The sequence below is a fragment of the Kogia breviceps genome, chromosome 19, assembly GCF_026419965.1.
Source record: "Kogia breviceps isolate mKogBre1 chromosome 19, mKogBre1 haplotype 1, whole genome shotgun sequence".
NCBI lineage: Eukaryota > Metazoa > Chordata > Mammalia > Artiodactyla > Physeteridae > Kogia > Kogia breviceps.
In genome coordinates, this window is record NC_081328.1 from 19,085,840 (window position 1) to 19,113,601 (window position 27,762).

General features: G+C 45.9%; 1 long non-coding RNA gene and 1 pseudogene across 1 annotated transcript in view; one reads left to right on the forward strand and one right to left on the reverse strand.

Annotated features, from left to right (window-relative positions):
• The window catches only part of LOC136793253 (uncharacterized), a 369,507-nt gene that overhangs the window by 281,842 nt on the left and 59,903 nt on the right, over nucleotides 1-27,762 (reverse strand). The window lies entirely within an intron of this gene.
• LOC131747217 (small nucleolar RNA SNORA70) lies at nucleotides 16,556-16,666 on the forward strand (annotated as a pseudogene).

Here is a 27,762-nt window from a genome sequence, read left to right on the forward strand (position 1 = left end):
CAGCCTTGGCTCTTGGGACCCCCAAAGCAGAATGTCCTCTTTGTCCCTGTTAAGCTTCATCTTGTCAGATTCTGGTCTTTGTTCCAATCAACAGAGATGCTCTTAGATCCTGACTGCATCACCCAGCTTATTCGCAATCCCTTCTGGTCCCAATTCAGTCTCCGGGGCTGGGCCCAAGGGCACTCTGGGTGTTGCTGGGTACAAGGCACCCTTCTCTCCCCTTGCTCCTCAGTGGTGATCCATGTGTAGGCTGCTCTGGCTCTTTGAACTGCCCACTGCCATCAAGCTGCCCATTCATGCTACACATAGTGGCCTAGCTGTGCCGGAGAGCCAGGACCCTGGCGTCACAGGACGGGGCTCACATGGCCCAAGGTGGTCTGTTGGTGCTGAGGCACCTCCATTCAGCCCTCTCTGACCCCACAGTTCCCTCACTCGATAAACATAGAGCCCACACAAGCTCCAGATAACAAAGAGGGAGCCTGCACCCTCCCACCAGCTGTGATGAAGCAAGAGCCTGCCCTTCCGATGTCCAGAGGCCTTGGTAAGTATGGCCACGGGAGGAGAGGCTACTGGATGGCAGCTCGTTTCCCAGTGCTGGTACTCAACAGCTCTCGGCACAAGGCCACAGTCACCCAGGGATGTGGTAGCTGTGGTTTCCCAAACTCCACCTGAGTCAAATTGACAGAGAAGAGGAGCCCAGGACTCCAGCCAGCCTCTCCCCGAGTCCTGTGTCCAGCAGGGGCAAGGGCCAAGGGGGGTGGGCAGTGCACAAGTCATTGGCTAGAACTCATTCTGGGTTGGCTCTGGGAAAAACAAGTCACCTGACAATAGGCAACATAATTGAGTGTCTTAGATTGTAAATTTTGTAGGACTGCAGCTCTCCCATTTAGCTGCTGGGTGACCCTGAGAAAGTTACTTAACCTTCCTGAGCCTCTATCTTCTGATGTGTAAAATGAGAATACTACCGCCTCCTTACAGGGGTCATCTGGGCATTTATTGAGGGCCCACTGAGTTCCAGGAGCCACGAAAGGACTGCTTCATTTCTGCCCCACAGAGTAGATGCTGCAGGTTCAAATCCATTCTCCAGAATCCTTGGAACCAGATTTTTGAAAAGTACTTCAGTGCATGTTCTGTTTATTTCATGATGCCTCCAGGGGTGCACCCCATAATCAGAGACATGCATCTGCAGCTAATCGCGTGATAACTCTGGTTACAGCCTCACATCAGGTCAAATTTTTCACCAAATGAGTTTTGAAACAAAACTCAGTTTTCCGACATTGTTGGCTTCCTGAATTGCAGGTGGACCTGAATTACCATCCCCATTTTTTAGCTGAGGCAACAGAAGCTGGGCTCAGGCTACAACGCCCCAGGACGCCCAGCCAGTGGGAGCAGGGCTGAGGTGTGTCTGCTGCGTCCAGGACCTGAGTTCTTGTGTGGTCACCTCACCTTCTGGAGGGATCAGTACGTGATCTTGCCTCTTGCTTCCTACCCAGTGCCTTCATGTCAGGTCCCCCCATCCAACCCGGTAATCCCCGAGGGGCAAACTGGGGAGGTTTAATGTCTGTGAACAAGGCATTAAGTCCCAGACTGGGGAGTGACTTTCGCAGTGATCCAGGGGTTTGTCCTTGCTGCCCTCACCTGCCTTCCTCGCTGCCCTCTCTCTCCAGCCCAGGCCCTTTCCTTACACAGTGCTCGTCCCCCAGGCCTCACTCAGGCCAGAGTCAAAGGTCCATTACAGCTTGGTACCCATGGGGGTATATGTGTGCTTACTTGTGAGCCAAAGGCCGGCATGGAGGGGGTGGGAGGAGGGCAAAGTGCCCTGCCCTGACACAGGGACTGTGGGTCAGTGGCATGTCTTCATGGTCCTCTGGAAAAAACCTCTCCACCCAGCCAGGTCCTACCCAGCCCAAGTCCTGGCAGGGGGAACATCGCCAAGAATGCAGGCTTGAGATGTCCTCCTGCTGGGCCTCCCCTCTACCCCAGTCCACAGGCGGCCCCTTCTCCCAGCTGCCTTCCCCAAACGCAAAGGGTGTCAGGTTTACTGAAGGTCTGTGTACTGTGCTGTCCCCAGGTTCAACCACCCCTTCTGTCTCTGTCCCTGTGGCTGGGCTCCCACCCTGAGATCACTGTATGTGTTTTTTTTCCTATTGCTGCAATAACACAGCACCACAAGCTTGGTGGCTTAAACATATTTATTACTCTACAGTTCTGGAGGCCAGAAGTGGGCTAAGATCAAGGTGTCAGCAGGGCTGTGTTCCTTCTGAAGGCTCTAGAGGAGAATCTGTTCCCTCGCCTTTTCCAGCTTCTAGAGGCGGCCCACATTCCTTGGCTTGTGGCCCCTCACACTGCATTGTTCCAACCTTGCTTTGGCCATCACATCCTCTCTGCCTCTTCTGCCTTCTTCCATATTTATGGACCCTTGTGATTAGTTTGGGCCCGCCTGGATAATATTGGGTTGGCCAAAAGGTTGATTTGGGTTTTCTGTAACATCTTACTGAAAAACCCAAACGATCTTTTTGGCCAACCCAATACAAGACACTCTGCTTACGTTAAGGTCAGCTGATTAACAATCTTAATTCCACCTGCAACCTTAATTCTCCTTTGCCATGTAACCTAACATATTCACAGGTTCCAGGGATTAGGATGTGGACGTCTCTGAGAGGCCATTGTCTGCCGACCACATTATGCCAACAGCCACAGAAGCCAGGGAAGCAGCGTACCCAGGGCGAAAGGGTGTGGGCTGGAGAGTAAGGAGGTCTCAGCTCACAAATTGTTCTGCCCCTCAATGCTGGGATGACCCTAAGTAAGTGACTTAACTTCTCTGTGCTTCAGCTATCTCATTCATTCAACAACTATGCATGGACCAAATACTATACAATGAGTCTAAAAAAAGCAAGGACTTCCTCTCATGGAACTTACTTCCTAGTGGGAGAGAGAGAGAAAAGAACCAAATCAATATATTAAATGTCAGGTGGTAGGAATAATTGTTATGGAGGAAAATAAGCAGGGGAAGGGTAAAAGGACTGAAGGGTGGGGTGAGAGGTTATTTTAGGAAAAGTGGTCAAGAAAAGCCCCTCTGAAGAGGTGACAGTTGAGCTGAATGAAGTGAGTGGATGGATCAAGGCCTGTGAATGCATATCAAGAGAAGGACATTCCAGGCAGATGTGAACAGTACATGCAAAGGCCCTGAGGCAGGAGTGTGCCTGGAGAGTGAGGAGTGGCAAGGACACCAGGGTGGTGAAAGGAAGCAAGTTGTGAGGACTTTGAAGAGGTAACGGGGGTCACAGTAACTAGGGCCTGGTGGGCCATAGGGGGCACTTTGGGTTTTACATCAAATGAGATGGTCAAGTTGAGAGTAAGAAATTTTCAATAATTAATATTGTGTAAGAATACATAGCACAAGGGCTGAAATATAACAGCAGCTTAATAAACTGAAATCCCTAACTTCCAGGACAGAGGCCACGTCTCCTCCATAAGTCCGGGAGCTCCTGCGGGCTAGCCTGTGTCTCCCCCATCGGACTAGGGCATCCTCCCTGTCAGAGCACCTTCAGGGACCTGCAGAGCTTCCTCTGCGTTCAGATGCCACAGCCCAGAGCCCAGCCCTCTCCCAACAGCCTCCAGCATCCGGCCCTGTTTGTGTTTTCTCAGTATTTCCCGTAGCCCCCATGATTCTGTTAGGTTTTTTTTTTTTTTTTTTTTTTTTTGCGGTACGCGGGCCTCTCACTGTTGTGGCCTCTCCCGCTGTGGAGCACAGGCTCCGGACACGCAGGCCTAGCGGCCATGGCTCACGGGCTTAGTTGCTCCGCGGCATGTGGGATCTTCCCGGACCAGGGCACGAACCCGTGTCTCCTGCATCGGCAGGCGGATTCTCAACCACTGCGCCACCAGGGAAGCCCTCTGTTAGTTTTTGTTGCTCCTTTATTAATTGGCTTTTCTGTCCTTGGGCTTATTTGATTTCCACTTAATTGCTTAATGACAGCAAGGTTTGTTTTGGGTCTTTTCTTTCCCAGAAGAGGGGCAGGTGCTGGAGAGTGGGCCGGGCAGGCTGCTCAGGGCCATCTGATCTTCTCCGGGGCAGGCCTCTTCTCCCACCTGGGCTATCAGGTCCCCCTCCCACCTGTCACCCTACGGGGGCAGCGGGCAGAGGAGGGAGGCCGGAGGCCACAGCTCTAAGCTGCAGACCAGGGCCACCCTGGGTGTTTGCAGCCAGGGGCTGCTACGGCGGATCCAGTTAAACCCCTTCTGTGCAGCACGGATCCAAGCCACTGGGCTTGGCCTTGAATACACACCATCACTCACTCTCAGCAGCTGGAAAGTGGAAGCCTAATATCCAGGCTGAGGCAACAGAGGCTCCCAGTGAACTTGCCTGGGGCCACAGAGCCAGCACTGAGCAGGACAAAAGCCAGCTCTGCCAGATGCAAAAGGCAGGCCCTCCCTTTTCTGTGGGATGGAAGAGTGAACGTGATGGACTAGGGTCCTGCGCTCTTGGACCTCACAACGCAGCAATGAGAGCTGCGTTCACCTGACCAGCCCTACCCCCTTGGAGGAGGAAGTAGGAGGGAGGGAAGGAAGTTCTCTGAATATGTACAAGGTGCTAGGCGTACGCCGACCTCTTACATTCACCATATTGTTTAATCCTCATGGCAACTCTAGGAAGAAGTACATCGAACATGATTTATAGATGAGGGCCCTGGGAGGTGAAAAGAGGTTAAGGGGTTTGCTCAAAGGCACACCACTGTAAGTGTGAGCTGTAATTTGAACTCAGATTTGTCAGAATCCAAATCCTGAGCTCCTTTGAGGCCACCATGCTGGAGACTAGAGAACGGTCTTATTTTCATGGGCTGGGCAGGGATGAACCTGTGGATGGCTGGTGACCACTGGGTGTGTGGTTGGGGGGTGTCAGCTACCTGAGACTGACTGTACTGGAGGGAGGTGGTTTGCTAGGGAATCAGACCGAAAGTGCCCCCCTCATGCATGTGATCTGGGCCCGGGCCCTGCAGGGAGCACCCAGCAAGGCTGTGTGAGCTGCCCCCTGGCCCTTGAGGCTCTCTCTCTGGGGACACTCAGGGCCTAAACTTCAGGGACTTCCCTTCCACTACACGGGGGCTGCCAGGGCTGCTCAGAAACTTCAGTCTCTCTCTCTCTCTCTCTCTCTCTCTCTCACACACACACACACACACACACACACACACACACACACACACACACACACACACGTAATCTGTGGTCTCACAGGCCAGCATTCTAAACCCTGCCCAGCCTGGCCCCAAACTCTTCAGCCTCATTTTCTAACACCTGGCACCTCCCGGCATACACACCTCATCCTACAGCAAGCCAGGGGTCTCCATGCAGGGATTGTTAATGGCCAGGAACATAAAGCCACTCATACTCACTCAAGGGAGTTTGAGGGAAGCACACAGGACACCTCTTGGGGCCCCAGGCTCCTCTCTGCTCCCTTCTCCTCAAGCACGCCGCCTTGCTCTGCCCACCCATAGCCCCGCTTCCGGGATGAGCTTCCTGTCCACCCACCTGCTCACCACCATCCATCTGACTCGTTCCCAGGGTTCAAATTCCCAGGAGCAGGGCTCTGATTGGCTCAGCATAGGTCAGGGCTCTACGTCTGGTCCAATCAGCTGTGCCGACAAGAGATGGAGTTCTTTGGACATAGGACTGTCCTGTCTAAGGGCTCAGGGTCTCTAAGAGCCAGCAGTGAGCCTAGAACAACGGTTGACATCGGGCCACTTCTTGATCCTCAAACAGACCTATACCTGCCAGCCTATGCTCTTCCTGTCCCTCCACCTGAACACCCTGCCCACAGATCTCTGTCCTTTGTGGTCCAGAGCAACTTATTTGATTTCTCCAGTCCTCCAGCTGGGTAAAGCCCCTACCCCCAACATCTTGGGATGGGCCCTTACCCCACCTCTCCCCCCATGGCCTCTTCCAATGATTCATTCCTGGTTTATCTGGGCTCTTCCCCGGCGCACACGGATTTGGTCCTGCCCAGCCGCAGTTTGCCCAGGCACTACGTCCTTACCCCTTACCCTGCACTGATGTTCAAACAAACTGAATAGGGGGAAAGCAACTGCCTATTCTGGAGACCCCAATCAGGACAGTGAGGCTAACTCACTGAGAAAAACCATCTGCCAGGCTTCTCCGCAGCCAAGCTGACTCCCCCTCTAGCCTGAGAAAATGTCTCCTTGCCAGCCCAGCCTCCAAGCTAACCCCACACCCTCAGACCAGACCTATCTGGCCAGACTCCCCCTGAGGCCCCCACCTTCCCAAGTTTCCCATTCTGGGGCCCACCTCCTCCCCTTCTTAACACCTAATCTGAAACTCTCAGGTACCAGTTACTCTTCCACACCCTCCCACACCTGCAAAACCTTTTAAAGTAGAGCTCACAGTCAAAATGCTCAGATGCTGAAGATAATAATCTGGCCCTCCTCCACCCCCTTTCTCTGTAGAGCAGGGTCTGACTTGGACTGTCCATTCTAAGCCCCGTTAAATTTTTCCCCTCTCTTCTTTTTTAAACACAGGGTAATTTAAACCCTCTTTTCACAGATGAGAGGCTTTCAGCTTTGGCACTAGAACTGGGGTTTGATTTATTTATTTTTTGATCCTTAGAATAGATTTTTTTTTTTCCCAGCCAGAGGGGCCCCCTGATCCTCTGGGCCGAGCTCTTGCTTTTACAGAAATGATTGCTCAGACCCAGGAGGAGAGGCGACCTGCCCAAGGTCACAGAGCACAGGTGGGCGGAGGACCCAGGTCTCCTGATGCCCCTCGTCTGGACTCCTCTATTTTCACTCTGCTGCAGATGGTCGTTTTTTTCTAACTTGCAGCAACTATGTGCTTAAAGAGAAAAACAGGAGGGAATTAGATCAACGAGCATCACCTGAGAGAAGGCAGAAGCCAAACCAGCTCCAGCACAGACCAGAACAATTATGAGGACAATCGCTGTGTGACCACTGAGCTGGCAGCCGGGCCTGGTGGGCAGTGCTAGAACACAGCTGCCTCCAGAGCCCCCTGGCCCCCACTAAGAAATAGTGGCCCTGGTGCCTCTGCTTCCCTGACACTCCAGGTGAGGCCGGGATCCCAGGATCTACCCTTTGTTCTGGCTGCTGTCATCATAGAGCTCGAGGTTCACTGCGGGCTTGCTAGGTGCCAGGCCCTTTGCACACACATGGTCACATACAGCCTTCCCAACAATCCCGCGAGGCCGCCACCATTCCACTATGCCCACTCTACAGATGAGGAAACTGAGGCTCAGAGGAACCCAGCAACTTGTTCAAGGTCACACAGCAGACAGAAGGTAGATCTGGGATCAGAAGCTGTCTGGCTCCAGAGTCCACACTCTTCCCATTACATGCCTCAGATTAGATTTTTTGAAGTTCCACAGGCTGGGAAGAAGCCAGGTGGAGAGGATCAGAGTAGGACTGAGGGACCATTCCATCCACTAATTAAAAAAAAAAAAAATGCTGTCTGTCATGAGTGCCTGGGACCATGCAAATCAGCAGACGGCTGACCTTGTTGCCAACAGGGTGGACCCCACCCAGCAGCATCAGCGGACCAGACACTCACCTGGGATCAGGGCTTTTTTTTCTTCCCCTGGAGGCTGACCCTGCCTGTGTGGACAGGCCAGCCAGTCCAAGGCCATTCCAAGGCTAAGATACCTGTACACCTGTACCTGAACTGGGGTGTGGCCCTGGACCACGGGAATGGGTGGCATCAAAGTAGACTTAGATGGAAGTGAGTTGTGCCAGGGCCATGGAAGGACCCGCCCCCATTCCAGAAAGTCCTGCACTGATGGAGGAGGGGGAGAAGGAGGAGGCTCCGGCAGTAGAAAAATGAAGCTGCCCTCTCCTTAGAGCTTGGGTCTTAGGAGGACTCTCCGTGGGATTGCTGCTCACCCAAGTAAAAGCCCACGGTCTTGAGATGACCGTCAGGGCCCTGTATGACCTGTGACCTCATGCCCTATTCTGTCCTTGGTCCTTGCTCTTCCCCAGCCACATCTGCCGCCTCACTATCCCTGAAATACCCCAGGCACAGTCCTGCCCCGGAGCCTTTGCAATTGCAGGTCCTTCTGCCTCTGCACCTCCTCCAGACCTCACATGGTTGACTCATCTCTTCCCTAGAATTGCAAGTCAGCTCACCGTTGCCTAACCCCACGTTTTCACCTTTTCTACTTAATACCTCTGGCCGTCTAGTACAATCTATTTTGTCCTAATGGATGCGTGTATTTGTTTGTCTGTCCCACATAAGCTCTGTGAGGGCAGGGATTTTGTCTGTTTTGCTCTCTTCCTGGAGTTTCCAACAGTGCCTTGCGCGTACATGCATTGTCCTTGAATGAGGTCTTAAACTTTCCAAAGGCAGAAACGGGCATCACCTGGGCCACAGTCTGGGTGGATGTTTGGAAGCGGCAAACACCAACCGCTGGTCACATCCAGGCACCTGTAAGACCACCAACTGTGAATGAGTGTGTGACTGAGGGCAGGGAGGAAATTTCCACCGTGTGGTCCCAATTACCCCGTAATTACAGCCTCACATTTCTCTCCACTGCAGCATCTGCTTCTATTTAACCAGGAGGGTCTAGACCAGCACTAAGGGGTGTGTGTGTGTGTGTGTGTGTGTGTGTGTGTGTGTGTGTGTGTGTGTGTGTGTGTGTGTGAGAGAGAGAGAGAGAGAGAGAGAGAGAGATGAGAGAGAAGTTTTTAGAAAAACATAATCAGAGTCTACAGGCAGCCACAGACCAATGGCACCCAAAGGGTATGTGCCAGCAAGAACAACTGCCTTTTCCCTTCTAGTAAATTCCTCACAGAGGCTGTGGTACCTGAGTCAGCAAGGAAGTTCTAGGGAAGAACAATGAAGAGCCCCGAGGCTGTATTTACCTGACATCCAACATCTGGATGAAAAGTGAAAAATCCTCATTGTCAGGGTGTTTTTTCTCTGTACAAAGCTCTAGGTATTTAGAAACATCTGGGTGACCAGCTGGCTGATTCTGCTTTTCGTCCAGATGCTCAGCCCGACTGTGGTTTCTGTAGAGACAGGTTCAAGCTGGGGGCGGGGAGGGGGCATGGAGACGGTCGGGGAGAAGGGGCCACAGTCCTGCCCTGAGGAACCTTCTGAGCCTTGGTTCACTCTAGTCTTTGCCACCTGCCTCCTCAGCTGGAAGGATCTGTTCTCCCCAATCCCTCACACAGCCCCCAAGTTGCACAGAGCTGAGACACACTGACGTTTATGCAACATCTTCCACTGGGAATCAGCCAGCCCAGCACGGAATTAGCTGGCATCTTCCCACTCTTGGATTATATAGACAGCGACTTTGATCGAATCTGGCAACCAGATTTATGAATCAGTCGATATTTATTGCAGGGAACAATCCATCTTCATGTCTGGTCTGTGCACACAGAACCCTGCTCCAGGCACGCCCAGAGGCCTTGGTGCTAAATGTTGAAGAGCTCGGGGTGAACACATCTGAGGATGGGGCAAAGGAAAGGGGTATGACACCATCAAAAAGGAGACAAAATATAATGTGAAGTGTAACTGGTAGGGGGCGAGAGGGAAGGAGGTAGCTATCCTATCCATCTCATGTTCGTCCTGGTCTGCCCTTCTCAACCTTCTCCCAAACCCTCACATTCTCCAACTAGCAAAAGTCACTATTTTTTTGTTGTTGTTGTTAAATTTATTTATATTATTTATTTATTTTTGGCTGCGTTGGGTCTTCGTTGCTGCGTGCAGGCTTTCTCTCGTTGCAGCAAGCGGGGGTACTCTTCGTTGCAGTGTGCGGGCTTCTCATTGCAGTGGCTTCTCTTGTTGCGGAGCACAGGCTCTAGGCGCACAGGCTTCAGTAGTTGTGGCGCCGCGGGCTCTGTAGTTGTGGCTCGCGGGCTCTAGAGCGCAGGCTCAGTAATTGTGGTGCACAGGCTTAGTTGCTCCGCGGCACGTGGGACCTTCCCGGACCAGGGCTTGAACCCATGTCCCGTGCATTGGCAGGCGGATTCTTAACCACTGCGCCACCAGGGAAGTCCAGAAGTCACTAATTATTAATATTCTTTAAAGTCAAACATGTTGCAAAATTTTGATGCAATGCATTCCAGTGAACTGAAAGCGTGTGTGTGTTCTTGGAACGCTTTTCTTCTCTCCCCTGCCCACTGGACCATTAAAGAAACTAACAGCCTGACCACCCTAGCCCAGTCTTCTGATGGACCAATCAGAGAGCGAAGGTTGTAGCTCAGCTGATGAATGGCCAGGGAAAAGGCTACCCAGGATTCTCTCATTTGCATGCCTGCACTGATTGGCTAAACCACAGCCCCTGTGGTAGAAAGTAAGCTCCCAGTTAAAGCAGAGGGAATCCAGTGTCCATCCATCCAATGGCAGTCTGCTTATTTTGAGGCCTAGGAAGGATGGTCTGTTATTGTTCTGGGCTTCTCAGACTAATTGTAAGAAGTGAGGGGTGGAATTTAAGACAGGTGGGAAGAAAGAAGTAAAATGGTCACCTTCTAGTGCTTCCTTCCCAGCCCTAACTCTGCATCCTGCCCCAACTACTCCTTTTTCTTCTGGCCCTCTGTGCCAAGGCCACCACCCTTTTGACACTATGCCTAAAGCCCACCCCACAGACCCTCCCCCACCCGGAGCTTCTTGCAGGAAATACAAGGCACTAAGGGGCACTGAGGAGGGGAAAGGGAAATGTTTGAGGGGCTTAGTAGCCCTCCAAAAATTAAAGAGCAGAGTCTCTACCAGCAGGGAGATGAGAGACACTCTGACCCTTCCTCATTTCTCCAGGCTTCACACCATTTAGGATCATGAGGGCTGTTTTAGGAGTGATGGAGGAGCTGAGGGGCAATGGCTGGGTTGGGGAGACAGGGCCTGGCACCATCTTCACCCACCCACAAAGCCTGGGCCTGAAGTTGACCAGAGGAGCTGCTTTCTTGCCTTACAGAGACAACAGGTCTGGGCAGGCCAGGAAAAAGACGCATCTCAGGAACTAACTGCCCAGATGGTACAGACAAGAAATGGGCTGGGCCAGCCCCTGTCTCCAAAATGGGAGGAGAATGGAAAGCACCCAGAGGAGATAAGAGACAACTGTCCCCCACCCAACCCAAGAACCAGGACACCTGGGCTCTTAACCTGGCTCTTGTCAATTACTTCACCCCTCCAGACCCCTGTCAGATGGGGAATCATGGTTTCTCAGACCTACCCCAGAGCTAGTCACACAAGACAATACATGTAAAGGACTGGAATCTCTGTGGCTCCAAAGGACAGAATCTGAACCAATGGGTAAATTTACAAGGGATCAGGCTTACACTCAGTGTATAAAAGAGTTTTCTACATTCAAAGTGCCCGGCAACGGAAGCAGCTCAGATAGTGATTTAGCACAGTTCAAGCACCCAAGTAGAGTTTGGATGACCATCTGTTGTAGAGTATGATTTCCAGACATTTTCATGCACTAGATGGCAATTTGGGCATAATCTGCTGGTTGCCTCTAACTCTTTAGGATCCTGTGATTCATTCATTGAAGAAATGTTTATTGGTTGCCCGCTAGACCCATCTCTGTCACCGATATACCGTGGACTACCAATTTTCCTCTCTGAAGCCAGTTTCCCACATATAACATGAGAGCGTCGGGCCGGTGGGCCGCTGAGGCTTCTCCCAGCTCTGACGGGCTGCCTTGCTCTAAACGGGGTCAGAAGGACTACACAGGCGCACTCTCCACCCCCTCGGCCCCCCTTCTCCTGCTTCTTCCCACACTGCCCAGTAACTTAGCAGAGTTGGGACAGAATGAACTTCTCCTGGCCTGGGAAGCCATGTAAAACAGATGGGCCTGTTGCTATGGAGACCAGAGAGCCACTTGTCTTGGGGGGCTGGGGATTGGGTGGGGGGTGAAGGCAGGCACGGGTGATTTACTCCTGTAACAGCCCAGCCCAGAATCTACATGAATGTTAAACGGGGTGGCTCCAGGCAATCACTCAGCCAGACAGATCAGAAACCACTTAAGATAAAAGACCCAGAACATCTGTACATCCCAGGGATGCCTGTGACTTCCCCGGCTCCCCACCCCCACTGCACAACCTTGGGCAGGTCAGCCCCTCTCTGGCCAGAGGATTTGACTCAATCTTTCCGCAGGCAAAGCTGGAGGAACGCAGGATCTGTCCTGAGGGGCGGCGGAGGCGGGCAGGGGATATAGGCAGTTCTAGAGGGCACTGGCTGGGGGAACTGAAGGAAGCTGACTTCTTGGGCTCCTTAGAAAAAAACAGTTCTCTGGCAATCAGCACTCTCCAACCACAGATGGGCTGCCCCAGGAGGGAGTGAGCTCCCCAACCCTGGAAGCATTCAAACTGGGCTGGGAAGATCCTCCATCAGAGACTCTCAGGACGATTTCCCCATCAAGCAGGGGACTGAGCCTGGTAGCTTCTGAGGGTGACTCTTTCAATTCTGATATCCTGTGATAGCGGAGGCAGAAGAACATTGTAGTTACAAGTACATACTTTGGAGTCAGACAGACCTGGGCTCAGGCCCCAGATCTGCATCTTACTTGCTGTGTGACCTTAAACAAGTTAACTTCCTCTGAACCTCTATTTCCTCACCTGTGAAATGTGAGGCATAATACCAGATTTATAAGATTTTCTGGAAGGGATTAAAACGAAGCAATGTATCTAAAGTGCTTAGTACAGTACCTGGCCCGTATTGAATACCTGATAAGTGGTTATTATTAGTATTCTGTAATTAATAAACCTACAAAGGAATGGGAGCTCCCAGCTGTTTGGACTCAGCCAAGACGACTGGCTCCTGATCTTCCACTTATTGTGTGATCGTGGGCAAATTTCTTAATCTCTCTGTGTCTCAATTTCCTCATCAGTAAAATGAGGCTAATAATAGTGCTCACCTCATAGAGTTATTGTGAGGATTGAATTCCATGTCGCATCTAAAGTGTTTGGGATAGAACCCGCACACAGCAAGTACCCAATAGCCGTGTGCTACCATCACCATTACCATCATCACTGTCTCATCCTCGTCCTCCGCTCTGGTTGTCTCCCCAGTGCTTAGTACTTGTCAGGGCCAAGGGATCAATTTAGAGATAGTGGTTCATGAGTAGGCAATGCTGCTTCAAAATTTGGTGGAGACAAGAGAGACCAGAAGGAAGAAAAAGGAAAGGGGGCAGCCTGAAGAAAGAGGCAGCAGAGCAAAGTTGGTAACTAAAGGAGAAGAGCAAAGACTCACAGTGGCTCCACACTTGTAGGGAAGGGAGGGGGACTGACAGAGCAAGAGAAGAGACTGATGGGGAAAAGGGTGAGTGGTTCCATGTGGAAACCCCGATCTTCATACAACGCAAATGTTCCATATTCAGTTGACAAACATATGTTGAGCACCCACAGTGCCTTAGGCACTAAGAATATAAATATGGGGCTTCCCTGGTGGCAGTGGTTGAGAGTCCACCTGCCGATGCAGCGGACACGGGTTCGTGCCCCGGTCCGGGAAGATCCCACATGCCGCGGAGCGGCTGGGCCCGTGAGCCATGGCCGCTGAGCCTGCGCGTCTGGAGCCTGTGCTCCGCAACGGGAGAGGCCATGGCAGTGAGAGGCCAGCGTACTGCAAAAAAAAAAAAAAAAAAAAAAAAAAAAAAAAAAAATATATATATATATATATATATATATATATATATATATATAAATATGAACAGACATGTTCCTGATCTTAGAGGAAATGTTTTCAGCTTTTCACCGCTGTGTGATGCTGTAGGTTTGTCGTATATGGCCTTTATTATGTTGAGGTATGTTCCCTCTACGCCCACTTTCTGGAGAGTTTTTATCATAAATGGTGCTGAATTTTGTCAAAAGCTTTTTCCACATCTACTGAGATGCTCATATGGTTTGTATTCTTCAATTTGTTGTGTGGCGTATCACACTGACTGATTTGCAGATATTGAAAAATCCTTGCATCCCTGGGATAAATCCCACTTGATCATGGTGTATGATCCTTTTAATGTATTGTTAGATTCGGATTGCTAGTATTTTGTTGAGTATTTTTGCAGATTAAAAAAAAAGGAATGTTTATGCCAAAATGAAAAGGAGAAAAATAAATCAAGAAAAAATAGAAAAAAAAAAGAATAGATATGGTTCCTGCCCCCCAAGGACCTTGTAGTATCAGTGGGGGAAGTAAAGACATCCCAAATGCATGCAACAAGCATAACAGATGCTTTTATCCACAGTATCTGTCCAAGTAGCTGCAGAACAAGGAAGTGATTGATTTCACCAGGCTTCAAGGAAGAAGTTACTCATGAACTGAGTAGATGTTCTCCAGGAAGACTGGGGGAAACATACCTGTAGGAAGGGAATGCATGAGAGAAATACCAGCGAGTGAAAAGCCATGCCATGTTCTACACTAATAAGTCACTCTGATACTAAGGACTCTCAGATCCAGAGCTGAGGCTGGAGATGCCTCAAGGGACCGTGGCCTGGACAGCAGTGTGAGCCATAATACAGAAAGAGGGAAGGATCAAGATGTGGGGACACTGAAAGGGAAGGAGATAGGAGTTTACAACATGGGTTTGGAGTCAGACACATAAGAGGAGAGTTTGGCTGGGAAAAATCAGGGACAATTCTTCCTTTAAGGTAGGAGGGAAGGAGGAAAGAAAGCACAAGACATTTTGAAGTAGGGAGTGAGAACTGACAGGCCTAGGAGGTCCACCCCTGACCTTTCCAGAAAAGTCAGAGGCAAGGACTTTAGTTAAAAAAAAAAAAGTTGGGAGAGTATAAGGGGCCCAATGAAAGAGGGACTGTTACTACATTTTCTACAGACATTAGAAGGGTAAGTAAGAACCTTATAAACAACTTAGACAAACTGGACACATTCCTTGAGAAATACAAGTTACTAAAACTGACACAAGATAAAATAGAAAAATATAAATAGCTTGATATCTATTAAATAAAGTGAATTTGTTGCCAAAAATCCTCCCACAAACAAAACTCCAGCACTGGATGGTTTCACTATGAATTTCATCAAATATTTAAGAAAGAAATAATGCCAACGCTACACAAACTCAGAAAATAGAGGAATATGAACATTCCGAACTTATTTCATGATGCCAGATTAACCCTGATACTAAAACCTGACAAAGACATTACAAAAGGAGAAAAAAAATGACAAAACAATATCCATCACATATATAGATCACAAACCCTTAACAAATTACTAGCAAGTAAAATCCAGCAACATACAAAAATAATTATGCATCATGACCAAGGTTTATCCTGAGAATGTAAGATCGTTTGAACGCTCAAACTCACTAATTTACTATATTAACAGAAGAAAGAAGAAAGCCCATATGATTGTTTTCATAAAATCCAATACCTGTTCAGCATATTTTAAATATCTGAGCAAATTAAAAAGGGAAGGAATTTCTTCAATCTGACAAAGGACATCTATGAAAAACCTTCAGCTGACATCATATTTAATATGATTTAATAGACATTCCTTCTAAGATCAGGAACAAAGCAAGGCTGGCCACTCTTACTACATCTATTTAACATTTTACTGGAGGTTTTAACTAGGGCAATAAAGCAAGATAAAGGAATAAAAGGCACAGAAAGGAAAGAACTAAAACTTTATGCACAAATGGCATGATTGTTTATGTAGAAAAACCCTGGTAATCTATAAAATAGCAACTAGAACTAAGAAATGAATGTAGCAAAGTCACAGGATAAAAGAGCAACACTCATTGTTCAATCGTATTGCTCTTTACTGGCAGCAAACCAGTGGAAAGTGAAATCTTTAAAAATTCCATTTACACTAAGGCCAAAAAACATTAAAATACTTAGGAATACGTTTAACAAAAGATGTGCAAGACCTATACATTGACAATTACCCCCCAAAATACTGAGATAAGTTAAGGAGGATTTAAATAAATGTTCCTGTATGAGAAGACTCAATAGTATTCAAATGTCAGTTCTCTCCAATTTGATATATAGAGTCAACAGAATCCCAATCCCAATTTCCAGCAGACTTTATTTATAGAAATCGATAGGCTCATTCTAAAATGTACATGGAAATGCAAATGACCTAGAATACCCAAGGTAATCTTGACAAAGAAAAACAAAGTTGGAGAACTTATACTACCTAATTTCAAGTCTTGCTATAAAACTGGTGCACAGTCATCAGGACAGTATGATGGTATAAAGAGGACGTCATTCAATGGAACAGAATAGAGAGCCCAGAAATAGACACACATTTAAGTGGTCACTTGATTTTTCAAGAGGGGAACTAAAGCAATTCTATGGGTAAAGCAGTCTTTTCAAGAGGTGTGGCTGGGACAACTGGCCATCAATATAAGAAAAACATGAACATTGACCTCTATATCACATGATACATAAAGTTTAATTTGTTATGAATCATAGATCTAACCTCAAGAGTGAAAACTGTAAAGCTTCTAGACTAAAACGTAGGAGAATGTCTTCATCACCTGGAGATAGGCAAGGTTTCCTTAGAAAGGAGGCAAAAGGTAATAAGTATCGGAGAAAATATGATAATTCAGATTTCATAAAAATTTGTAACTCCTGATCATCAAAAACATAATTAAGAAAACGATGATGTGCCATGGCTGCGAACAGCAGCCTCCTCAGTACTGTGTGCAACATGTTGCCTACATGGGTTGCCTTAAGGGACATTGGAGACCACCCTTTCCGGTGGATGTTTACGTCTGACCTCATGTTGTCCCTAGTGGCGGCTCCAGACAGGTATTCAGGTGCCTTCAGAAAGCCCCAGGACGTGGTGACCAGGGTCCACATTTTCCAAGTCATCATGTCTGTCACACCAAGCTGCAGGACCAGGAGCATGTGACTGAGGTCCTACACGGGGCCCGGGTCAAGTTCCCTGGTTGCCAGAAGATCCATGTCTCCAAGAAGAGGGGCTTCAGCAAGTTTAATGCAGATGAATTTGAAGCCCTGGCAGCTGAAAAGTGGCTCATCCTGGATGGCTTTGGGGTCAAATACATCCCCAATGATGGCACCGTGGACACATGGTGAGCCCTGCACTCTTAAGGGCTTCAGCACTGCCCCCTCCTTACTCACACCCACCAAAATATCCTACTTCTTGTCCAAAAAATAAAATGGATAACAAGTCACAGACTAGGAGGAAATAGTTGCAAAACACTCCATTAAAGAACTTGTATCAAGTATATATAAAGAACTACAATGCAATAATAAAAACACAACCAACCCAGTAAAAAGAAGGGCAAATGCTTGAACAGACACTTCACAGTAAGGAAGGTATACTGAATGCATGCCTACGCGATGGCTCAGCAATTCGACTTCCAGGTATTTACCCAAGAGACAGGAAAATATATGTCCACAAAAAGATGTGTACAAGAATATTCACAGCAGCTTTATTCACAGTAGACCCTAATTGAAAACAACCCCAAATAAACTGTCCATAAACAGGAAGGTGGATACACCAATTGTAACAACTACTTGGTGACACAAAAGGGACAAAGTACTGACATTTGCAACAAAATGGATGAAATTCAAAAATATGATGAGTACATACTATTTGATTCCATTTACGTGAAATTTTAGAAAGGTTTTTAAAAAAATGAAAATGGATTGCTTCTGCAGGATGAGAGCAGTGATTGACTGGAAAGGGTCATGAACAGATTTCCTGGGTGATAGAAATGTTCCGTATCTTCATAGGGATTTGGGTTACACATATAAAGCATTTATCAAATCTCCTCGAAGAATACACTTATAATTTGTGCATTTCACCATTTCACTGATGTACATTTAACACCCCTCCCCCATACACATGCACACAAAAAACCACAAGCAAATACTGAATTCTACTTAATGATATGCATGCTGAAGTATTTGGAATGAAGTATACTGATGGTCTGCATCTTACTTTAAAATATACCAGAAATAAGATGTATTGAAGGCTAGATATATGGATAGGTATTTGATGAAAGAGATACAGCAAAATGTTGACAATTGTAGACTCTAAATGCTGAGTACTCAACTGTGAGTACTCAAAATTCTTTCCAATTCTCTATATGTTTAAAATTTCAATAGGGGAGTCAAGAGAGGGGTTGCAGGACCGGTCAAGAATGGAAAAAACTCAGAATAGCCTTGAGGTGAGGGCAGGAAGGAGTGATCAGGATTTTGCAGGGACAGTGAGGGTTCAGCTAGGGTTTATAGCCCTCCGTCTGTAAGAAAGCCAGTCAGCATGTGTCTCCAAGGCTCTTTTGTCAACAGTCACCCCCCCAGCCAGCCTGATCCTATCCAACAGGATATCTGAGGACAGGATGGTTCCATCACATTTTCCATCTCCCAGTGGAGGGTGTCTTCCCCTTCGGACCAGAGGTTCTCCATGGCAGGGTCTCCCCCATCAGACTAGGAGCTTACTTCAAGCAGGACCTAGACCTTCCCCATCACACCAGGAGCTTCCTTAGGCTAGAGGTTATGTATCTCCCATCAGCCTGTGAATGGGGACTAGTTCCGCCATCAGACCAGGAGGCCTCTCTGGATGTATCTGTCACCTGATAGGAGCTTCTCAGAGGGCTGTCAATCATTTCTCTTTATTTCCTTCAAGACTCCCACTTGGGCTCTGCAGCTTGAGCTCACTCAGCGGAGAGGAGGGAGGAGTGATTGACAGTATCCTAGCAGGAATGCAGTAACTTCAATCATCCCAGAAGCAGACACTCACTTATATGGGTTTCACATTTAGCCAGGGGAAAGCAACATTAATTCACTGGAGTGACTGAGACTTTACACACCCTAAAGTGAAGAAATTCTAACGTGAGTTTCCCCCAGCAGCTGTAGCTGGGAAACATCTCCCCCAGGCATCGGCAGGAGGTCACACAGCTCAACAGCTCATTGGGCAGGAGAAAGCACAGCCACCTCCACACACCTGGGCTTACAGGAACTAAGGGTGGGGTGTACCCAGAGATCCAGAGAGTAAGGGGTGGTGCTGAGGTCCCAGGAAAAAGAACAGGCAAGAGAAGAGAGGGGAAGAGCCAAAATATGTCTCCTTCATTTCCCTATTTCTCTCTCTCTCTCATGCATACACACACACACACACACACACACACACACACACACACACACACACACACACAGATGCAGTTTAAACTTAAAATATGATTCCTGTTCACAAGGGTAAGTTCCCTAGCAACTGATTACACATTTGCAAGGTGTTGCATATAGGACACTAGAGTAGATGCCTGGCTGAGAAACGGAGCAAACCTGGTTGCTATACGGGATACAAGATCTATTGATATTTATCTCTCATCCTTCAAACCAGTTTCCCTAGACCCCGCCCCCAACACACAGACACCTCTGACCCCTATAAATTTGACAAACTTCCAGATTTTCTTTGGGACTCAGCTTTTATTGTCATAACCCAGACTGTTGTTATTATTCTGGGTGAGATGGAGAGAGGACCATCAAGCTGGGCCATGAGAACTAATCTGCCATTTTCTACATCAGAGTTTTTCAAAGTGTCATCTTGTCTGCTTCCAGTAGTAGCAGACTAGATAACGTAAAAGGTCTTTTCACTACAAAACAACTAGCTTCTGCTAAAAGAGTCTTGAGCGCATTTCTGGGGTCAACATAAGTAATAGAAATATGTTATAGTCCCATCCATCCCCCCAAATTCACTGAAACTAAGGCAATGAATAACAAGCAGCAAGACAACTTGAAAGGCAGGTGTTAGAACAAGACAAGGATATCTACTTTCATCATTGCTATTCAATGTTGTACTATTAGAGCAACTAGACAATGAAAATAAAGACATCCAAGTTGGAAAGCATGAAGTTAAACTATGTCTATTCATAGATGACATGATCCTATATGTAGAAAATCCCAAATAATCAATAAGAAAGCTACATGAGCTAAAATTCAGTAAAGGTGTAGGGTATAAGATCAAAACCAAAAGATCAGTTGTATTTATACACACCTGCAATGTAGAAAGGGAAATTAAGAAAGCAGTCTCACTCATAATAGCATCTAAAAGAATGAAATATTTAGAAATAAATTTAACCAAGGACATGAAAGACATATACATTGAAAACCACAAAATATTGCTGAAAGAAATTAAAGAAGACCTAAATAAATAGAAACATATCCCATGTTCATGGAGAGGAAGGCAATATTTTTAAGATTGCCTATGCTACTCAAAGTGACCTACAGATTCAAAGAAATCCCTATCAAAACTCCAATTGCCTTTTTTTGTAGAAAAAAAAAAGCCAGTCATCAAATTCATGTGAAATTGCAAGGGACTCTGAGTAGCCAAAACAATCTTGATAAGTAATAAGACAGAGGACTCACATTTCCCCAATGTCAAAACTTACTACAAAGATACAATAATCAAAAGAGTGTGGTACTGGCATAAGGATAGACCTATAGACTAATGGAGTAGAACTGAAAGTCCAGAAATAAACTCATACATCCATGGCCAGTTGATTTTAAACAAGAGTACCAAGTCCATTCAATGGGGAACACTTTTTTCACCATATGGTTCTAGGACAACTGGGTTTCCACATGCAAAAGAATGAAGTTGGACCCTACCTCACAGCAAATACAAATATTAACTCAAAATGGATTTATGACTTAAATATAAGAACTAAAACCATAAATATCTTAGAAAAACATAGGGGAAAATCTTTATAACCTTGAATTTGGCAATGGATTCATAGATTTGACACCAAAAGCACAAATAACTAAAGAAAAATACAGATAAATTGGACTTCATCAAAATTTAAAATTTTGTGCATCAAAGGCATTATCAAGAAATTGAAAAGACAACCTATAGAATGACAGAAATTATTTGAAAATCATTTGTTAAGGGCTAAATATCCAGAATATATAAAGAATTCCTACACTCAACAAAAAGAAAAACAACCCAATCTCAAAAATGGAAAAAGGACTTGAATAGACATTTCTCCAAGGAATATATACAAATGGCCAATAAGCACATGAAAAAATGTTCAACATCATTAGCCACTAGGGAAATGTGTATAAGAGCCTCAATGAGATATCACTTCATATCTACAAAGATGGTGTTAATAATAATAATAAATGGAAATTAACAAGTGTTAGGATTTGGAGAGATTAGAATTCTCATGCATTTCTGGCAGAAATGTAAAATGGTACAGACTCTGGAAAACAGTTTGCTGATTGAAAAAACAAAATTTAAACATAGATTTCTGTATGACCCAGCAATTCCACTCCTAGGTATATACCCAAAAGAACTGAAAACAAGGATTCAGATACTTGTATGCCAATATTCATTGCAGTAGCCAAAAGGTGGAAACAACCCAAACAAAAGGGTAAATGGATAAGCAAAATGTGGTATACACAAACAATGGAATATTATTCAGTCATAAAAAGGATGAAGTTCTGATACATGCTACAACATGGATGAACTAGAATCATAGCCATATTGGGGGAGGGGTGCAGATTGTGTAGGTAGTTGGCTTTTACTCTAAGTAAGACAGAAAGCCATTGGAAGGTTTTGAAGGGACAAGATGTGAACTGACTTATGTTTTTAAAGAACCACTTTGGAGACAATGAGGGAAGTGTGGAAACCAGTTAGAAGGCTACTGAAATTACCAGGTAAGGTACAATGGTGGCTTGACCCAGGATGTAGCAGTGGATGTAGTAAGAAGTAATTTACATTTCTGTAAATAATGTCAATAGGATGTACAGACAGTGTGGAATTAGAGTGTGAGAGAAGGGGCAGAGTCAAGGATGGCACTGAGGATTTAAGCCTGAGCAAAGGATCAATGGAGTTGACATTTACAGAGAGAGGGGAGACTGTAGAAGGAGCAGATTTGGAAGGGGGAAGATCAAGAGTTTGTATTGGGTCATGTTAAGGTTGATTTGCCTGTTAGATGTCTAAGAAGAGTTACTGAGTAGGGAACTGGATGCATAAGTCTGGAGTGAGATATGTCAGAGGTAAGGAAACAAATATTCAGGTCTAAGACACTTCCACAAGGTCACACAGTTAAAAGGGGCAGGACCCAGGACTCACTCCAAAACCTGGGTTCTTAACCTCTGTGTTATACTGCTTCCCCAGTAACCCATGGTGAGCCAAGACTTGGTTTTTGAGGAGGGAGAACAGAGTGGAAGTTTTCAGGCTGTTGACCCTTAGCCCTGATGACTATAATTCTCCCTGTCCCAACCTGAGTTGTTACTAGGATAGGATTCATCTGCAGTCCCTCTCAGCATGCATTTATTTGCCTTTATAAGAAAGCATTTCCCAGGAAATGGGCACCCCATGTCTCTCCCTGTGTGTGGGTGAATAGAGTGGGAGGAAGCGAGAGTTGTTGAGGGTTTTTTTTCTTTCTTTCTTTTCTCCTTATTATTATTATTATTATTTATTTTTTTTTGGAAACTGTCCAGGGGACGTGGTGTTGCTGCTGGTGGTAGCAGAAACTGCTACAATCAGAGCTATTTCAAAGCAAAGAACTAATTTACTGCATGAATGACTTTAGCTCAAAAGAAGAAATAAGGACGACCAGGAGTCCTAAGGCAGCAGAATAATAGGGTAATTTACACGGAGAGATGAGGGAGATGGGAGAAACATGCAGGGTAATTCTTTTGCATAATCTTTATTTTAAATTTTTGCCCCTTTATCCGTTTGCCTCTCTGGGCACAGAGCCTCAGTTCAGACATGCTTCTTGGCCATCCTCAGGTTGATCCCTGCAAAAGAAGAAAGGGCAAGGAAGACAGGGCTGCTCAGACTGGGGAAGAGACCATTGGTCAAGAGATGGTTTCATGGCTGCTTCCTAAAGCCAGCTTCTGTTAGGACGATGGTCTGTGGGAGGTCCCCATTGAGCCTTGAGATTGCTGAGGGATTGCAAAGGACAGCTTCTTATGCCCAGATGAGTGCAGTGTACAAATTAGATGCTATCTACCACCAGCCTTAGCTGGCCCCAAACTAAGAGCTCACTATTATCCCTGTTATGGACTGAATATATGTCCCCCCTTCCAAATTAATATGTTGAAATCCTATCCCCCAATGTGATGGTATTAGGATGTGGGACCTTCAGGAGGTAATTAAGTCATGAAGGTGGAACCCTCATGAATGGGATTAGTGCCCTTATAAAAGAGACCCCAGAGATCTCTCTCCCCATCTTTCTACCATGTGAGGATACAAGTAGGCAGTGTACAACCCAGAAGAGGGTTCTTGCCAAGATCCAACCACGCTGGCACCCCATCCTAGGAATTCCAGCCTCCAGAACTGTAAGAAATAAATTTCTGTTGCTCAAAAAGAATTAAATATCTAGGAATAAACCTACCTAAGGAGACAAAAGACCTGTATGCAGAAAATTATAAGAAACTGATGAAAGAAATTAAAGATGATACAAATAGATGGAGAGATGCACTATGTACTTGGATTGGAAGAATCAACATTGTGAAAATGACTATACTACCCAAAGCAATCTACAGATTCAATGCAATCCCTATCAAACTACCATTGGCATTTTTCACAGAATTAGAACAAGAAGTTTCACAATTTGTATGGAAACACAAAAAACCCCAAACAGTCAAAGCAATCTTGAGAAAGAAAAATGGAGCTGGAGGAATCAGGCTCCCTGACTTCAGACTATACTACAAAGCTACAGTAATCAAGACAGTACAGTACTGGCACAAAAACAGAAATACAGAAATATAGATCAATGGAACAGGATAGAAAGCCCAGAGATAAACCCACACACATATGGTCACCTTATCTTTGATAAAGGAGGCAGGAATATACAGTGGAGAAAAGACAGCATCTTCAATAAGTGGTGCTGGGAAAACTGGACAGCTACATGTAAAAGCATGAAATTAGAACACTCCCTAACACCATACACAAAAATAAACTCAAAATGGATTAAAGACTTAAATGTAAGGCCAGACACTATCAAACTCTCAGAGGAAAACATAGGCAGAACACTCTATGACATAAATCACAGCAAGATCCTTTTTGACCCACCTCCTAGAGAAATGGAAATAAAACCAAAAATTAACAAATGGGACCTAATGAAACTTAAAAGCTTTTGCACAGCAAAGGAAACCATAAACAAGATGAAAAGACAACCCTCAGAATGGGAGAAAATATTTGCAAATGAAGCAACTGACAAAGGATTAATCTCCAAAATTTACAAACAGCTCATGCAGCTCAATATTAAAAAAACAAACAACCCAATCCAAAAAGGGGCAGAAGACCTACATAGACATTTCTCCAAAGAAGATATACAGATTGCCAAAAAACACATGAAAGAATGCTCGACATCATTAATCATTAGAGAAATGCAAATCAAAACTACAATGAGATATCATCTCACACCAGTCAGATTGGCCATCATCAAAAACTCTAGAAACAATAAATGCTGGAGAGGGTGTGGAGAAAAGGGAACCCTCTTGCACTGTTTGTGGGAATGTAAAATGATACAGCCACTATGGAGAACAGTATGGAGGTTCCATAAAAAACTAAAAATAGGACTACATACAACCCAGCAATCCCACTACTGGGCATACCCTGAGAAAACCATAATTCAAAAAGAGTCATGTACCACAATGTTCATTGCAGCTCTATTTACAATAGCCAGGACATGGAAGCAACCAACCTAAGTGTCTATCAACAGATGAATGGATAAAGAAGATGTAGCACGTATATACAATGGAATATTACTCAGCCATAAAAAGAAATGAAATTGAGTTATTTGTAGTGAGGTGGATGGACCTAGAGTCTGTCATACAGAGTGAAGTAAGTCAGAAAGAGAAAAACAAATACCGTATGCTAACACATATATATGGAATCTAAAAAACAAACAAAAATATTGGTTATGAAGAACTTAGGGGTAGGACAGCAATAAAGACACAGATCTCCGAGAGAATGCACTTGAGGATGTGGGGAGGGGGAAGGGTAAGCTGGGACAAAGTGAGAGAGTGGCATGGACATATATACACTACCAAATGTCAAATAGATAGCTAGTGGGAAGCAACCGCATAGCACAGGGAGATCAGCTCAGTGCTTTGTGACCACCTAGAGGGGTGGGATGGAGAGGGTGGGAGGGAAGGAGATGCAAGAGAGAAGAGATATGGGGATATATGTATATGTATAACTGATTCACTTTGCTATAAAGCAGAAACTAACACACCATTTGTAAAACAATTATACTCCAATAAAGATGTTAAAAAAAAAAATTTCTATTGCCCATAAGCCACCCAGTCTATGGTAATCTGTTGTAGCTGCCCGAACTGACTAAGACCATCCAAGATTCTTAATTTCCCAGCACAGAGAAGATCTGGGCTGGCAGGATGCTTAGAGCGCATTTGGTCCAAGACCTACATATTCCAAGTTAAGGGAACCACAAAGGCCTGGGTTCCAAGTCTTACTCCAGTACATACTAGCTATATGACCTTGGCCAGACCCCAGAGCCCTGAGTTTTCTCATGTATAAGGTCATGATTGTCATTTTACTGATATTCGTGAGGATCAAGTGAGTCGATGCTTGACAAAGTGCTTTGTAAACTGCAAAGTACCCTATATATGTGAGTTACTGTTATTATTTGTCAGTGAAGGAAACTGAGTCCCAGGAGGATTAAGTGACTCATCCAAAGTCACACTGTAAGTAAATGTAGATGAGAGCTTGAGCCTAAATCGCCAGTGTTCTTTCCACAGGAGAGACAGTGTGGGGTAGTGGTTAGAGTACAGACTTTGGAGCAGGCTGCCTTGTCTGCCATTTGCCAGCTATGGGACTTAGGGTAAGTCAGTTATCGTCCCTGTGCCTCAACTTCTGCAAAGTGAAGATAATAATAGTACCTACCTCAAAGAGCTGTTGTGAGTTAATACATGTGAAGCGTTTAGAACAATGTTTGCAAGTGGTGTTTAATAAATGCCAGCTATCGCTATTACTCAGGAAATATGAGCTAAGCCCCAGTAACCTCAAAGCATGTGGGGCTCTCCCCTTGTGGATCCTCTCAAATACCAAGAAAGGCAAAAGGAGAGTCATATGCAGCAATAAGAATTCTGGTTAGGTTGAGTTAGAGCTTCAAGTGTGGTAGAGCCAAAGGGTTCTGCCTTGGAGTCAGGAGACCTGAGTTGTGGCCCCAGCTCTACCACCCAAGACAATCTCTCCAAGGTCCAAGTGCCTTCTCTATAAAATGAAGCTGACGATCCTTTCCAACTTGTTCATACTATAGGGCTTTGAGTACACCCAAGTGGAACACCTCATAAAGTTTAAAGTTACCTTTACAACTCCAGATTGGGAACTGTTTGAAGGAAGGGATTCACTTTATACCCCTTGTATTCAGAGCCTAGCATACCACAGTAGTTCAATTTTTGAGTGAATTTTTGTTTAGAGGTTAGAATGTGTCATTAGTTGTTAGAATTATTTCTGGAGAGCTGTCAACTGCACCTCTTTGCCTTTTTTAGAACTTAGGAAGCAGCAGGAGCCTTACTGCACAAATCCACATCTACCTTATGACCTGGACAGATCATAGGAGACCTTAAAAGACTAAAGGCTAAAACAGATGGGAAGAGAGGAGCCTAAGATCAAAGACCAACCCAGAGTTCCTGATGCTGACAGTGACCATGACTCATTGAATCAAGATTTGAGGGGATGGGGAAGGAAACCCCAAGGAATAGTTCAAAATATCCTGCTTCCTCATGGACATCTATACACTACCAAATGTGAAACAGACAGCTAGTGGGAAGCAGCCGCATAGCATAGGGAGATCAGCTCGGTGCTTTGTGACCACCTAGAGGGGTGGGATAGGGAGGGTGGGAGGGAGACACAAGAGGGAGGGGATATGGGGATATATGTGTACGTATAGCTGATTCACTTTGTTATACAGCAGAAACTAACACACCATTGTAAAGCAATTATACGCCAATAAAGATGTTAAAAAATATATATCCTGCTTCCTAAATCTTAAAGTGGGCATCACCAATCTGACCTGGACATTAGGCTCATCCTTCCTGGAGGCAGAAACACGGACAAATTGACTTTGGCCACATTTTGCTTCCTTGGTCATGAAATTCAACCTTAGCCGCAGTTCTATATGCCCCGACCTTCCCCATTCCAGACCTCTTTGTCCATTCACCAACATTAAACAGCCACAGAAACTCCATAAAGGTCCAGTTATTGCTACAAACAGAAGATTGGGAGTTATTCTCTGTTACCTGTACATAAATGCTCCTATTTAATGTGTAAAAACACCTGTTCTATGATTGAATGGGCTCTAGGTTTATGGTTGTAGCTGTTGCATTGCTGTAGCCTGTGCTTTTACGGCCCTAATTCCATACTAAACCTTAGTTTTAATTTTCTCCTCTTACCCTGAAGCCAGAGTTTCCTGGATGTGGGAGAAGGGAGAGGGTTCCTGCCCAATCACTCTAGGCCACCTGTCACAGCAAAAATTCTTACTAGAGCCAAACCAACCCACCTGCTCCTCCATCAAAGAAGAAGGTCACCTACCCTGTAGGGAGGAGGCCTGAGCAGCCCAGATGCCCTCTGTGTTGGAGTTCTGAGCTTTGAAAGTAGCAAGTTCATCCTCTAAGTGTGCGAGGGTAGCGCCAGCTGTTCACGGCCCCAGAAGATGCCCAGGCTAAGGCAAAGGGAGGGCAGGGGTCAGATAAACAGGTCAAGAAAAGAAGGCCTGCCAGTTGGAGGACCTGACCCTAGCCATAGGTACAGCATCATTGAACAAAGAGCAATGGGAGGAGGGCAGGTAACAAGCCCTGTCTCCACCCCTGGTGCTGACTCATGCTTGTAACACGGTGCTGATTGTTT